Source organism: Arachis hypogaea, chromosome 9 (genome assembly GCF_003086295.3).
Source record: "Arachis hypogaea cultivar Tifrunner chromosome 9, arahy.Tifrunner.gnm2.J5K5, whole genome shotgun sequence".
Taxonomy (NCBI): Eukaryota; Viridiplantae; Streptophyta; class Magnoliopsida; order Fabales; family Fabaceae; genus Arachis; species Arachis hypogaea.
Genome location: NC_092044.1, coordinates 86,911,481 through 86,924,944, shown reverse-complemented (window position 1 = coordinate 86,924,944; position 13,464 = coordinate 86,911,481). Strand labels below are relative to the sequence as shown.

Here is a 13,464-nt window from a genome sequence, read left to right as displayed (position 1 = left end):
TTTTTCTTTTCCTCTGACACCTCAAGGAATCTCTATACTGTGACATAGAGGATTCCATATTTTCTTATTTTCTTCTCTTTCATATGAGCAGGAGCAAGGAAAAAAGCATTCTTGTTGAGGCTGACCCTGAACCTGAAAGGACCTTGAAGTGAAAGCTAAGAGAAGCTAAAACACAACTCTCTGTAGAGGACCTAACAGAATTCTTCAAAGAAGAAGACATGGCAGCCAAAAACAACAACAATGCCAATAATGCAAGGAAGGTGCTGGGTGACTTTACTGCACCTACTCCTGACTTCTATGGGAGAAGCATCTCTATCCCTTCCATTGGAGCAAACAACTTTGAGCTTAAGCCTCAATTAGTTTCTCTAATGCAACAGAATTGCAAGTTTCATGGACTTCCATTGGAAGATCCTCATCAGTTTTTAGCTGAATTCTTGCAAATCTGTGACACTGTCAAGACCAATGGGGTTGACCCTGAGGTCTACAGACTTATGCTATTCCCTTTTGCTGTAAGAGACAGAGCTAGGATATGGTTGGACTCACAACCTAAAGAAAGCCTGAACTCTTGGGAAAAGCTAGTCAATGCCTTCTTGGCAAAGTTCTTTCCACCTCAAAAATTGAGTAAGCTTAGAGTGGAAGTCCAAACCTTCAGACAGAAGGAAGGTGAATCCCTCTATGAAGCTTGGGAAAGATACAAACAATTGATCAGAAAGTGTCCTTCTGACATGCTTTCTGAAGGGAGCATCATAGGTATCTTCTATGATGGTATGTCTGAACTGTCCAAGATGTCATTGGACAGCTCTGCTGGAGGATCTCTTCATCTGAAGAAGACGCCTACAGAAGCTCAAGAACTCATTAAAATGGTTGCAAATAACCAATTCATGTACACTTCTGAAAGGAATCCTGTGAACAATGGGACGAATCAGAAGAAAGGAGTTCTTGAGATTGATACTCTTAATGCCATATTGGCTCAGAACAAAATATTGACTCAGCAAGTCAATATGATTTCTCAAAGTCTGTCTGGAATGCAAGCTGCACCAGGCAGTACTAAGGATGCTTTATCTGAAGAAGAAGCTTATGATCTTGAGAACCCTTCAATGGAAGAGGTGAATTACATGGGAAAACCCTATGGAAACACCTATAATCCTTCATGGAGAAATCACCCAAATCTCTCATGGAAGGATCAATAGAAACCTCAACAAAGTTTCAACAACAATAATGGTGGAAGAAACAGGTTTAGCAATGGCAAGCCTTTTTCATCATCTTCTCAGCAACAGACAGAGAATTCTAAGTAGAGCCACTCTGACTTAGCAACCATGGTCTCTGATCTAATCAAAACCACTCAAAGTTTCATGACTGAAACAAGGTCCTCCATTAGAAACTTGGAGGCACAAGTGGGTCAGCTGAGTAAGAAAGTTACTGAACTCCCTCCTAGTACTCTTCCAAGCAATACAGAAAAGAATCCAAAAGGAGAGTGTAAGGCCATCAACATGGCCGAATTTGGAGAAGAGAAAGAGGCAGTGAGCGCCACTGAGGAAGACCTCAATGGACGTCCACTGGCCTCCAATGAGTTCCCTAATGAGGAACCATGGGAATCTGAGGCTCACACTGAGACCATAGAGATTCCATTGGATTTACTTCTGCCATTCATGAGCTCTGATGAGTATTCTTCCTCTGAAGAGGATGAAGATGTCACTAAAGAGCAAGTTGCTAAATACCTTGGAGCAATCATGAAGCTAAATGACAAGTTATTTGGTAATGAGACTTGGGAGGATGAACCTCCTTTGCTCACCAAAGAACTGGATGACTTGACTAGGCAGAGATTACCTCAAAAGAGACAGGACCCTAAGAAGTTCTCAATACCTTGTACAGTAGGCACCATGACCTTCAAGAAGGCTCTGTGTGACCTAGGGTCAAGCATAAACCTCATGCCTCTCTCTATAATGGAAAAGCTAGGGATCTTTGAGGTACAAGCTGCAAGAATCTCACTAGAGATGGCAGACAATTCAAGAAAACAAGCTTATGGACTTGTAGAGGATGGTCTGGTAAAAATTGAAAACCATGACATCCCTGCTGATTTCATAGTCCTAGAGACTGGGAAGTGCATGGATGAATCTATCATCTTTGGCAGACCCTTCCTAGCCACAGCAAAGGCTGTGATTGATGTTGACAGAGGATAATTGATCATTCAAGTGAATGAAGAATCCCTTGTGTTTAAGGCTCAAGGATATCCCTCTGTAACCATGGAGAGGAAGCATGAAGAGCTTCTCTCAAAACAGAGTCAAACAGAGCCCCCACAGTCAAACTCTAAGTTTGGTGTTGGGAGGCCACAACCAACTTCTAAGTTTGGTGTTGAACCCCCACATTCAAACTCTAAGTTTGGTGTTGGGAGGTTCCAACATTGCTCTAAGTATCTGTGAGGCTCCATGAGAGCCCACTGTCAAGCTACTGACATTAAAGAAGCGCTTGTTGGGAGGCAACCCAATGTTATATTTATCTATTTTCCTTTTGTTATTTTATGTTTTCTATAGGTTGATGATCATGGGAAGTCACAAAATCAATTGAAAAAAGCAAAAACAGAATGAAAAATAGAAAGAAAAATAGCACACCCTGGAGGAAAACTTGCTGGCATTTAAACGCCAGTAAGGGCAGCAAATGGGCGTTTAACGCCTAGTCTGGCACCATTCTGGGCGTTTAACGCCATAAAGGGGCACCAGACTGGCGTTAAACGTCAGGAAGGGGCAAGAAGCTGGCGTTAAACGCCAGAAATGGGCACCAGCCCGGCGTTTAACGCCAAAATTGGCAAAAAGAGTATTTTTGCTCGCCACTTGGTGCAGGGATGAATTTTCCTTGACACCTTAGGATCTGTGGACCCCACAGGATCCCCACCTACCCCACCACTCTCTCTCTTCTTCACCCATTCACCAATCACCTCAACACCTCTTCCCTAAAAAACCCCTCACCTATCAAATCCCACTATTCTCTTCACCACTCACATCCATCCTTCATAAAATCCCACCTACCTCACCATTCAAATTCAAACCACTTTCCCTCCCACACCCACCCATAATGGCCAAACCATACAACCCCTCTCTACTCCTATATAAACCCATCTTCACTCCTTCATTTTCACACAACCTAAACACTACTTCTCCCCCTTGGCCGAACCACAAAGCCACCTCCATCTCCTCTATTTCTTCTTCTTCTACTCTCTTCTTTCTTCTTTTTCTTGAGGACGAGCAAACCTTTTAAGTTTGGTGTGGTAAAAGCATTGCTTTTTGTTATTCCATAACCATTTATGGCATCTAAGGCCGGAGAAACCTCTAGAAAGAGGAAAGGGAAGGCAAAAGCTCCCACCTCCGAGTCATGGGAGATGGAGAGATTCATCTCAAGGGTGCATCAAGACCACTTCTATGAAGTTGTGGCCATGAAGAAGGTGATCCGCGAGTTCCCTTTCAAACTCAAAAAGAGTGAATATCCGGAGATCCGACATGAGATCCGAAGAAGAGGTTGGGAAGTTCTTACCAACCCCATTCAACAAGTTGGAATCTTAATGGTTCAAGAGTTCTATGCCAATGCATGGATCACCAAGAACCATGATCAAAGTGTGAACCTGGACCCAAAGAATTGGCTTACAATGGTTCGGGGGAAATGCTTAGATTTTAGTCCGGAAAATGTAAGGTTGGCATTCAACTTGCCCATGATGCAAGGAGATGAACACCCTTACACTAGAAGGGTCAACTTTGATCAAAGGTTGGACCAAGTCCTCATAGACATTTGTGAAGAGGGCGCTCAATGGAAGAGAGATTCAAGAGGGAAGCCGGTTCAACTGAGAAGGCATGACCTCAAGCCCGTGGCTAGAGGATGGTTGGAGTTTATCCAACGCTCAATCATTCCCACTAGCAACCGGTCTGAAGTTACTATAGACCGGGCTATCATGATTCATAGCATCATGATTGGAGAGGAAGTGGAAGTTCATGAGGTTATATCCCAAGAACTTTATAAGGTAGCGGACAAGTCCTCTACCTTGGCAAGGTTAGCCTTCCCTCATCTCATTTGTCACCTCTGTTATTCAGTCGGAATTGACATAGAGGGAGACATCCTCATTAATGAGGACAAGCCCATCACTAAGAAAAGGATGGAGCAAACAAGAGATCCCACTCATCATGAAATCCCTGAGATGCCTCAAGGGATGCACTTTCCTCCACAAAACTATTGGGAGCAAATCAACACCTCCCTAGGAGAATTGAGTTCCAACATGGGACAACTAAGGGTGGAGCACCAAGAACATTCCATTCTCCTCCATGAAATTAGAGAAGATCAAAGAATCATGAGAGAGGAGCAACAAAGGCAAGGAAGAGACATTGAGGAGCTCAAGCACTCCATAAGATCTTCAAAAGGAAGAACAAGCCGCCATCACTAAGGTGGACCCGTTCTTTAATCTCCTTGTTCTTTATTTTTCTGTTTTTCGAATTTTTTATGCTTATGTTTATCTATGTTTGTGTCTTATTACATGATCATTAGTGTCTTAGTGTCTATGCCTTAAAGTTATGAATGTCCTATGAATCCATCACCTTTCTTAAATGAAAAAATGTTCTTAATTGAAAAAGAGAAGAATTGCATGAATTTTGAATTTTATAACAGATTAATTATTTTGATGTGGTGGCAATACTTTTGACTTCTGAATGTATGCTTGAACAGTGCATATGTCTTTTGAATTTGTTGTTCATGAATGTTGGCTCTTGAAAGAATGATGAAAAAGGAGACATGTTACTGAGGATCTGAAAAATCATAAAAATGATTCTTGAAGCAAGAAAAAGCAGTGAATACAAAAAAAATGTAATAATAAAGTCATGATCCAAGGCGAAAAGTGTGCTTAAGAACCCTGGACACCTCTAATTGGGGACTCTAGCAAAGCTGAGTCACAATCTAAAAAGGTTCACCCAGTTATGTGTCTATGGCATGTATGTATCCGGTGGTAATACTGGAAGACAGAGTGCTTTGGGCCACAGCCAAGACTCATAAAGTAGCTATGTTCAAGAATCATCATACTTAACTAGGAGAATCAATAACACTATCTGGATTCTGAGTTCCTATAGAAGCCCATCATTCTGAATTTCAAAGGATAAAGTGAGATGCCAAAACTATTCAGAGGCAAAAAGCTAAAAGCCCCGCTCATCTAATTAATACTGATCTTCATAGATGTTTTTAGAATTCATTGTATATTCTCTTCTTTTTATCTTATTTTATTTTCAGTTGCTTGGGGACAAGCAACAATTTAAGTTTGGTGTTGTGATGAGCGGATAATTTATACGCTTTTTGGCATTGTTTTTAGTATGTTTTAGTTAGTTTTTATTATATTTTTATTAGTTTTTAGTTAAAATTCGCTTTTCTGGACTTTACTATGAGTTTGTGTGTTTTTCTGTGATTTCAGGTATTTTCTGACTGAAATTGAGGGACCTGAGCAAAAATCTGATTCAGAGGCTGAAAAGGACTACAGATGCTATTAGATTCAGACCTCCCTGCACTCGAAGTAGATTTTCTGGAGCTAAAGAAGCCCAATTGGCGCGATCTTAATTGTGTTGGAAAGTAGACATCCTGGGCTTTCCAGCAATGTATAATAGTCCATACTTTGTCCGAGATTTGATGGCCCAAACAGGCGTTCCAATTCAGCTCAAGAATTCTGGGATAAAACGCCGGAACTGGCACAAGAATGGGAGTTAAACGCCCAAACTGGCACAAAAGCTGGCGTTTAACTCCAAGAAAAGTCTCTACACGAAAATGCTTCAATGCTCAGCCCAAGCACACACCAAGAGGGCCCGGAAGTGGATTTTTACGTCATTTACTCATTTTTGTAAACCCTAGGCTACTAGTTCTCTATAAATAGGACCTTTTGCTATTGTATTTTCATCTTTTGATCACTTTAGATATTAGGATCATCTTTGGACGTCTAGTTCTTAGATTATGGGAGGCTGGCCATTCGGCCATGCCTAGACCTTGTTCTTATGTATTTTCAACGGTGGAGTTTCTACACACCATAGATTAAGGTGTGGAGCTCTGCTATACCTCGAGTATTAATGCAATTACTATTGTTCTTCTATTCAATTCAGCTTATTCTTGTTCTAAGATATCAATTTTTCCTCAACATGATGAATGTGATGATCCGTGACACTCATCATCATTTTCACCTATGAACGTGTGCCTGACAACCACCTCCGTTCTACCTTAGATTAAGTGAATATCTCTTGGATTCCTTAATCAGAATCTTTGTGGTATAAGCTAGAACTGATGGCTGCATTCAAGAGAATCCGGAAGATCTAAATCTTGTCTGTGGTATTCTGAGTAGGATTCAAGGATTGAATGACTGTGACGAGCTTCAAACTCGCGATTGTGGGGCGTTAGTGACAGACGCAAAAGAATCACTGGATTCTATTCCGACATGATCGAGAATCGACAGCTGAATAGCCGTGCTGTGACAGAGCACGTTGAACATTTTCACTGAGAGGATGGGACTGTAGCCATTGACAACGGTGATGCCCAACATACAGCTTGCCATGGAAAGGAGTAAGAAGGATTAGATGAAGACAGTAGGAAAGCAGAGAGATGGAAAGGACAAAGCATCTCCATACGGTTATCTGAAATTCTCACCAATGAATTACATAAGTATCTCTATCTTTATTTTATGCTTTATTCATAGATCATCCCTAACCATTTGAATCTGCCTGACTAAGATTTACAAGATGACCATAGCTTGCTTCATACCAACAATCTCCGTGGGATCGACCCTTACTCGCGTAAGGTTTATTACTTGGATGACCCAGTGCACTTGCTGGTTAGTTGTGCGAAGTCGTGATAAAGAGTTGAGATTACAATTGTGCGTACCATGTTGATGGCGCCATTGATGATCACAATTTCGTGCACCAATGTCCAGCCCCCAAAACGTGATCACAGGATCAAAAATACAATCCAGGATTTGGTCAAAAGACCGAATGGTCAAAGACGTCTAATACAGTAGTAAAATGTCCTATTTATACTAGACTACCTACTAGGGTTTACAAAAATAAGTAATTGATGTAGAAATCTACTTCCGGGGCCCACTTGGTGTGTGCTTGGGCTGAGCTTGAGCTTTACACGTGCAGAGGCTTCTTTTGGAGTTGAACGCCAAGTTGTAACGTGTTTTTGGCGTTCAACTCTGGTTCATGACGTGTTTCTGGCGTTTGACTCTAGAATGCAGCATGGAACTGGCATTGAGTGCCAGTTTGCGTCATCTAATCTCGAATAAAGTATAGACTATTATATATTGCTGGAAAGCTCTGGAAGTCTACTTTCCAACGCCGTTAAGAGCGCACCATTTAGAGTTCTGTAGCTCCAGAAAATCTCTTTCGAGTTCAAGCCCTTGCTTTTCTTGTTCTTTGACCAGTTTGCAAAGCATGCTAATCTGGTCATTTTGCTCATCTCTCAATTGATACAAGGTGGTTTGCAATTGTGCAACAGATGCTTTCAGCTGGGTCCCATATTCAATTGGAGGGATCTCTTGTGTTTGAGGTGGCTCAGGTGACTTCTGGTGCACGAAATTGCAATCACACTTTTGCAATTCCGCACAACTAACCAGCAAGTGCATTGGGTCGTCCATGTAATACCTTACGTGAGTAAGGGTCGATCCCACGGAGATTGTTGGCTTGAAGCAAGCTATGGTTATCTTGTAACTCTTAGTCAGGATATCAATAATTATCAGGATTGATTGTAAAAAGTAAAAGAACATGAAATAAGTACTTGTTTTGCAGTAATGGAAAACAGGCTGAGGTTTTGGAGATGCTCTATCTTCTGAATCTCTGCTTTCCTACTGTCTTCTTCTTCAAGCACGCAAGACTCCTTCCATGGCAAGCTGTATGTAGGGTTTCACCGTTGTCAATGGCTACCTCCCATCCTCTCAGTGAAAATGTTCTACGCGCTCTGTCACAGCACGGCTAATCATCTGTCGGTTCTCAATTAGGTTGGAATAGAATCCAGTGATTCTTTTGCGTCTGTCACTAACGCCCAGCCCTCAGGAGTTTGAAGCTCGTCACAGTCATTCAATCCTTGAATCCTACTCAGAATACCACAGACAAGGTTTAGACCTTCCGGATTCTCTTGAATGCCGCCATCAATTCTAGCTTATACCACGAAGATTCTGATTAAGGAATCCAAGAGATATTCACTCAATCTAAAATAGAACGGAGGTGGTTGTCAGGCACACGTTCATAGGTGAGAATGATGATGAGTGTCACGGATCATCACATTCATCAAGTTGAGGAACAAGTGATATCTTAGAATAGAAGCAAGCGTGATTGAATGAAAAACAGTAGTAATTGCATTAATCCATGAAGACACAGCAGAGCTCCTCACCCCCAACCATGGGGTTTAGAGACTCATGCCATAGAAGATACAATAAGAAACGTGTAATGTGTCATGAGGTACAGATACAATGTAAAAAGATCCTATTAATAGTAAACTAGTAACCTAGGGTATACAGAAATGAGTAAATGACGTAAAAATCCACTTCCGGGGTCCACTTATTGCGTGCTTGGGCTGAGCATTGAAGCTTTCATGTGTAGAGACTTTTTCTGGAGTTAAACGCCAGCTTTTATGCCAGTTTGGGCGTTTAACTCCAATTTTTGTGTCAGTTCCGGCGTTAAACGCCGGGAATTTTGAAGCTGATTTACAACGCCGGTTTCAAAGATGAATTCGAAATCCTGTACTTCTTGTTCTTTTGTGATTAGAGCATTTTTTTATTTAAGAGAGGTGATGGATTAATAGGACATTCATAGCTTTAAGGCATGAACCTTAAATTTTATTAATCATGAATTAAGAACAAGACTCAAAAATAGATATAAGATAAGACTAATAGTAATAGAAAAATTAAAAAAACAAAAATTTAAATAGACTCCTAATGATAGAGGTTATCACAGAGTTAGGACTCAACAACCTTGATTTTGAGAAGTGGATGCTCCCTCAACTTGTGGGGTATTTGACCCTTCAAGGGAGAGCTTTTGGCGCTTCAACTCCTGTAGCTCACGCCCCTGCTTCTCTTGTTCCTTCAGTAATTTGCAGAGCATGCAGTTTTGATTCTACTGTTCTTCCTTAATTTGTTCCATAGCTTCTTGCAGCTTGGCAACAGATGCTTCTAGACGAGTCCAGTAGTCAATTTCAGGAAGTTCACGGAGGAACTCCTGCGCCCTCCTTTTGATAGAGTTATCTTGCATTTGTCCTTCCATTGACCTCTTGGTGATTGGGTGCTCAATTGGGATGAATTCATCTACTCCCATCCTCACCCCAGCATCTTTACATAGCAAAGAGATTAAGCTTGGGTAAGCCAGTTTGGCTTCAGTGGAATTCTTGTTTGCAATTGTGTAGATCTCACAAGCAATCAGATGATGAACCTCCACTTCTCTTCCCAGCATAATACAATGAATCATCACTGCTCTCTTGATAGTAACCTCAGAACGGTTGCTAGTGGGCAATATGGAACGCCCAATAAAGTCTAGCCAGCCTCTTGCAATTGGTTTGAGGTCTCCCCTCTTGAGTTAGTTTGGGACACCTTTTGAATTGGTTATCCACTTAGTTCCAGGGAGGCATATGTCCTCTAGAACTTGATCTAACCCCTTGTCTGCTCTCACCATTCTCCTATTAAAGGATTCAGGATCATCTTGCAGTTGAGGCAATTTGAAGATCTCTCTTATTTTGTCCAGATGGAAGTAGATAACTTTCCCTCTGACCATGGTTCTATAAGTATGGAAAGCAGTTCCAGTCATTCTCTGCTTATCTGTCAGCCACAGGTTTGAGTAGAATTCCTGAACCATATTTCTTCCAACCTTTATCTCAGGATTGGTTAGAACTTCCCATCCTCTGTTTCGAATTTGCTCTTGGATTCCCGGATATTCATCTTCTTTTAGATCGAATTTGACTTCTGGGATCACTGACCTCAGACCCATTATTTTGTGATAATGGTCTTCATGTTCTTTGGTTAAGAACTTCTCTTGATTCCAAAGACTCTTTGGATTGTTCTCTTTCTTGCCTCTTAAATTGGTTTGTTTTCCTTTAGGAGCCATGATCTTGATGAATCTTAGCTTAGTGATCACGGAAAAGCACACCAAACTTAGAGGTTTGCTTGCCCTCAAGCAAAAGAAAGGAAAAAGGGGAGAGAGGAAGAGAGCAAATTCGAATGGTGGGGAGAAAGGGATGGCCGAGCGTGTATTTATAAGGGAGGGGGAGAGATTTCGAAAATTTTGAAGGAGATTTGAGAAGATTTGGAAAGAATTTGAGAAATATTTGAGTTTTTGAAGAAGATTTGGGAAGGATTTGAGAGAGATTTGAAGAATGATTTTAGTTTTTGAAAAATTGAAGGTGAATGATGAAAGTTTGAAATGTGTTTATGTAGAAAATTATGGATCAAAACAGGAAAGTTTAAAAAAATTTGAATCAGAAAGCAAAATCTCTATCCCCCACCTTTCTGGCGTTAAACGCCCAGAATGGTATCCATTCTGGCGTTTAACGCCCAAATGTTGGCCATTGTGGGCGTTTAACGCCCAGCCAGGTATCCTGGCTGGCGTTAAATGCCAGAATTCCCTTCATCACTGGGCGTTTTGCTAAACGCCCAGGATGCTGCACACCTGGCGTTAAACGCCCAGAATGGTGCCCATTCTGGCGTTTAACGCCCAAAATGGCACCTTTACTGGCGTTAAACGCCCAAAATGGTGCCCATTCTGGCGTTTAACGCCTAAAGTACCCCCTACTGGCATTTTTTCGCCAGCAAGCTCCTTTTCTCTGCTTTTTGCACTAAATCCTTCTGTAACTCTGTGAATTCCTTCAATTTTGATGATTGCTCCTTGAGAATATGTATCAAACTTTGATTAAACAAAACAGATCACCTGCTAATGACTGGGTTGCCTCCCAGCAAGCGCTTCTTTATTGTCTTTAGCTGGACCTTCACTGAGAATCATTCAAACCTCAGTTTTGAGCACTCTTGCTCAAAATTGCTTTCAAGATAATGCTTGATCCTCTGTCCATTAACAATGAACTTTTTGTCAGAATCAGTATCCTGAAGCTCAACATATCCATATGGTGACACTCCTGTAATCACATACAGACCCCTCCACCGGGATTTAAGTTTTCCTGGGAACAGTCTGAGCCTAGAGTTGAAGAGCAGAACTTTTTCTCCTGGCTCAAAGACTCTGGATGACAACTTCCTGTCATGCCACTTCTTTGCTTTTTCCTTATAAATTTTTGCATTTTCAAAGGCATTGAGTCTGAATTCCTCTAGCTCATTTAGCTGGAGCAATCTTTTTTCACCAGCTAACTTAGCATCCATGTTAAGGAATCTAGTTGCCCAGTAGGCTTTATGTTCCAGTTCCACGGGCAGATGACAGGCCTTCCCATACACCAGTTGGTGTGGAGACGTTCCTATAGGAGTCTTGAATGCTGTTCTGTATGCCCACAGAGCATCATCTAAGCTCCTTGCCCAATCCTTTCTACGGGCAATAACAGTCCGTTCCAGGATTCTTTTGAGCTCTCTATTAGAGACCTCAGCTTGCCCATTTGTCTGTGGGTGATATGGAGTTGCTACTTTATGGCTAATTCCATATCTAACCATAGCAGAGTACAGTTGTTTATTGCAGAAATGAGTGCCCCCATCACTGATCAGTACTTTGGGAACACCAAACCTGCTAAAGATGTGTTTCTGGAGGAATTTTAGCACGGTTTTGGTATCATTATTGGGTGTGGCAATTGCTTCCACCCATTTAGATACATAGTCTACTGCTACTAAAATATAAGTGTTTGAGTATGATGGTGGGAAGGGACCCATGAAGTCAATTCCCCATACATCAAACAATTCAATCTCTAAGATTCCTTGCTGAGGCATGGCGTAACCATGAGGCAAGTTACCAGCTCTTTGGCAACTGTCACAGTTACGCACAAACTCTCGGGCATCCCTATAGAGAGTAGGCCAGTAGAATCCACATTGGAGGACCTTGGTTGCTGTTCGCTCACCTCCAAAATGTCCTCCATATTGTGATCCATGGCAATGCCACAGGATTCTTTGTGCTTCCTCTCTAGGTACACATCTGTGGATTATTCCGTCTGCACATCTCTTAAAGAGATATGGTTCATCCCACAGGTAGTACTTGGCATCTGAAATCAATTTCTTTCTTTGCACCCTGTTGTACTCCTGTGGTATGAACCTCACAGCTTTATAATTTGCAATGTCTGCAAACCATGGAGCTTCCTGAATGGCAAAGAGTTGCTCATCTAGGAAGGTCTCAGAGATCTCAGTAGAAGGGAGGGATGCCCCATCTACTGGTTCAATCCGGGACAGATGATCAGCTACCTGGTTCTCTGTCCCCTTTCTGTCTCTTATTTCTATGTCAAACTCTTGCAGAAGCAACACCCACCTTATAAGCCTGGTTTTGAATCCTGCTTTGTGAGTAAGTATTTAAGAGCAGCATGGTCAGTGTACACAATCACTTTTGACCCTACCAAATAGGATCTAAACTTGTCAATGGCATAGACCACTGCAAGTAACTCTTTTTCTGTGGTTGTGTAATTCTTCTGTGCGTCATTTAAAACACGGCTAGCATAATAAATGACGTGCAGAAGCTTGTTATGCCTCTATCCCAACACTGTACCAATGGCATGGTCACTGGCATCACACATTAGTTCGAATGGCAATGTCCAGTCTGGTGCAGAGATGACTGGTGTTGTAACCAGCTTGGCTTTCAAGGTCTCAAACGCCTGCAGACACTGAGTGTCAAACACGAATGGTGTGTCAGCAGCTAGCAGGTTGCTCAGAGGTTTTGCAATTTTTAAAAAATCCTTTATAAACCTTCTGTAGAATCCTGCATGCCCCAAAAAGCTTCTGATTGCCTTAACATTGGCAGGTGGTGGTAATTTTTCAATTACCTCTACCTTTGCTTTATCCACCTCTATTCCCTTGCTTGAAATTTTGTGCCCAAGGACAATCCCTTCAGTCACCATAAAGTGACATTTCTCCCAGTTTAATACCAGGTTAGTCTCTTGGCACCTTTTCAGGACAAGTGCTAGGTGGTTAAGACAGGAGCTGAATGAGTCTCCATATACTGAGAAGTCATCCATGAAGACTTCCAGGAATCTCTCCACCATATCAGAGAAGATGGATAGCATGCATCTCTGAAAAGTTGCAGGAGCATTACACAGACCAAAAGGCATTCTCCTGTAGGCGAACACGCCAGAAGGGCAAGTGAATGTTGTTTTCTCTTGGTCCTGAGGATCTACTGCAATTTGGTTGTAACCTGAATAGCCATCCAAAAAGCAGTAATAATCTTGACCAGCTAGTCTTTCTAGGATTTGGTCTATGAATGGTAAAGGAAAATGATCCTTTCTGGTGGCTGTATTGAGCCTTCTGTAGTCAATACACATACGCCACCCTGTAACTGTTCTTGTAGGAACCAG

The 13,464-nt window shown here is 41.7% G+C and overlaps 1 non-coding gene across 1 annotated transcript; it reads right to left on the bottom strand.

Annotated features, from left to right (window-relative positions):
- Positions 1-623: 623 nt before the first annotated feature.
- Positions 624-731, bottom strand: LOC112713210 (small nucleolar RNA R71). The gene has a single exon (XR_003158185.1). It is a non-coding gene; the product is annotated as a small nucleolar RNA R71 (small nucleolar RNA).
- Between the last annotated feature and the right edge of the window lie 12,733 nt (positions 732-13,464).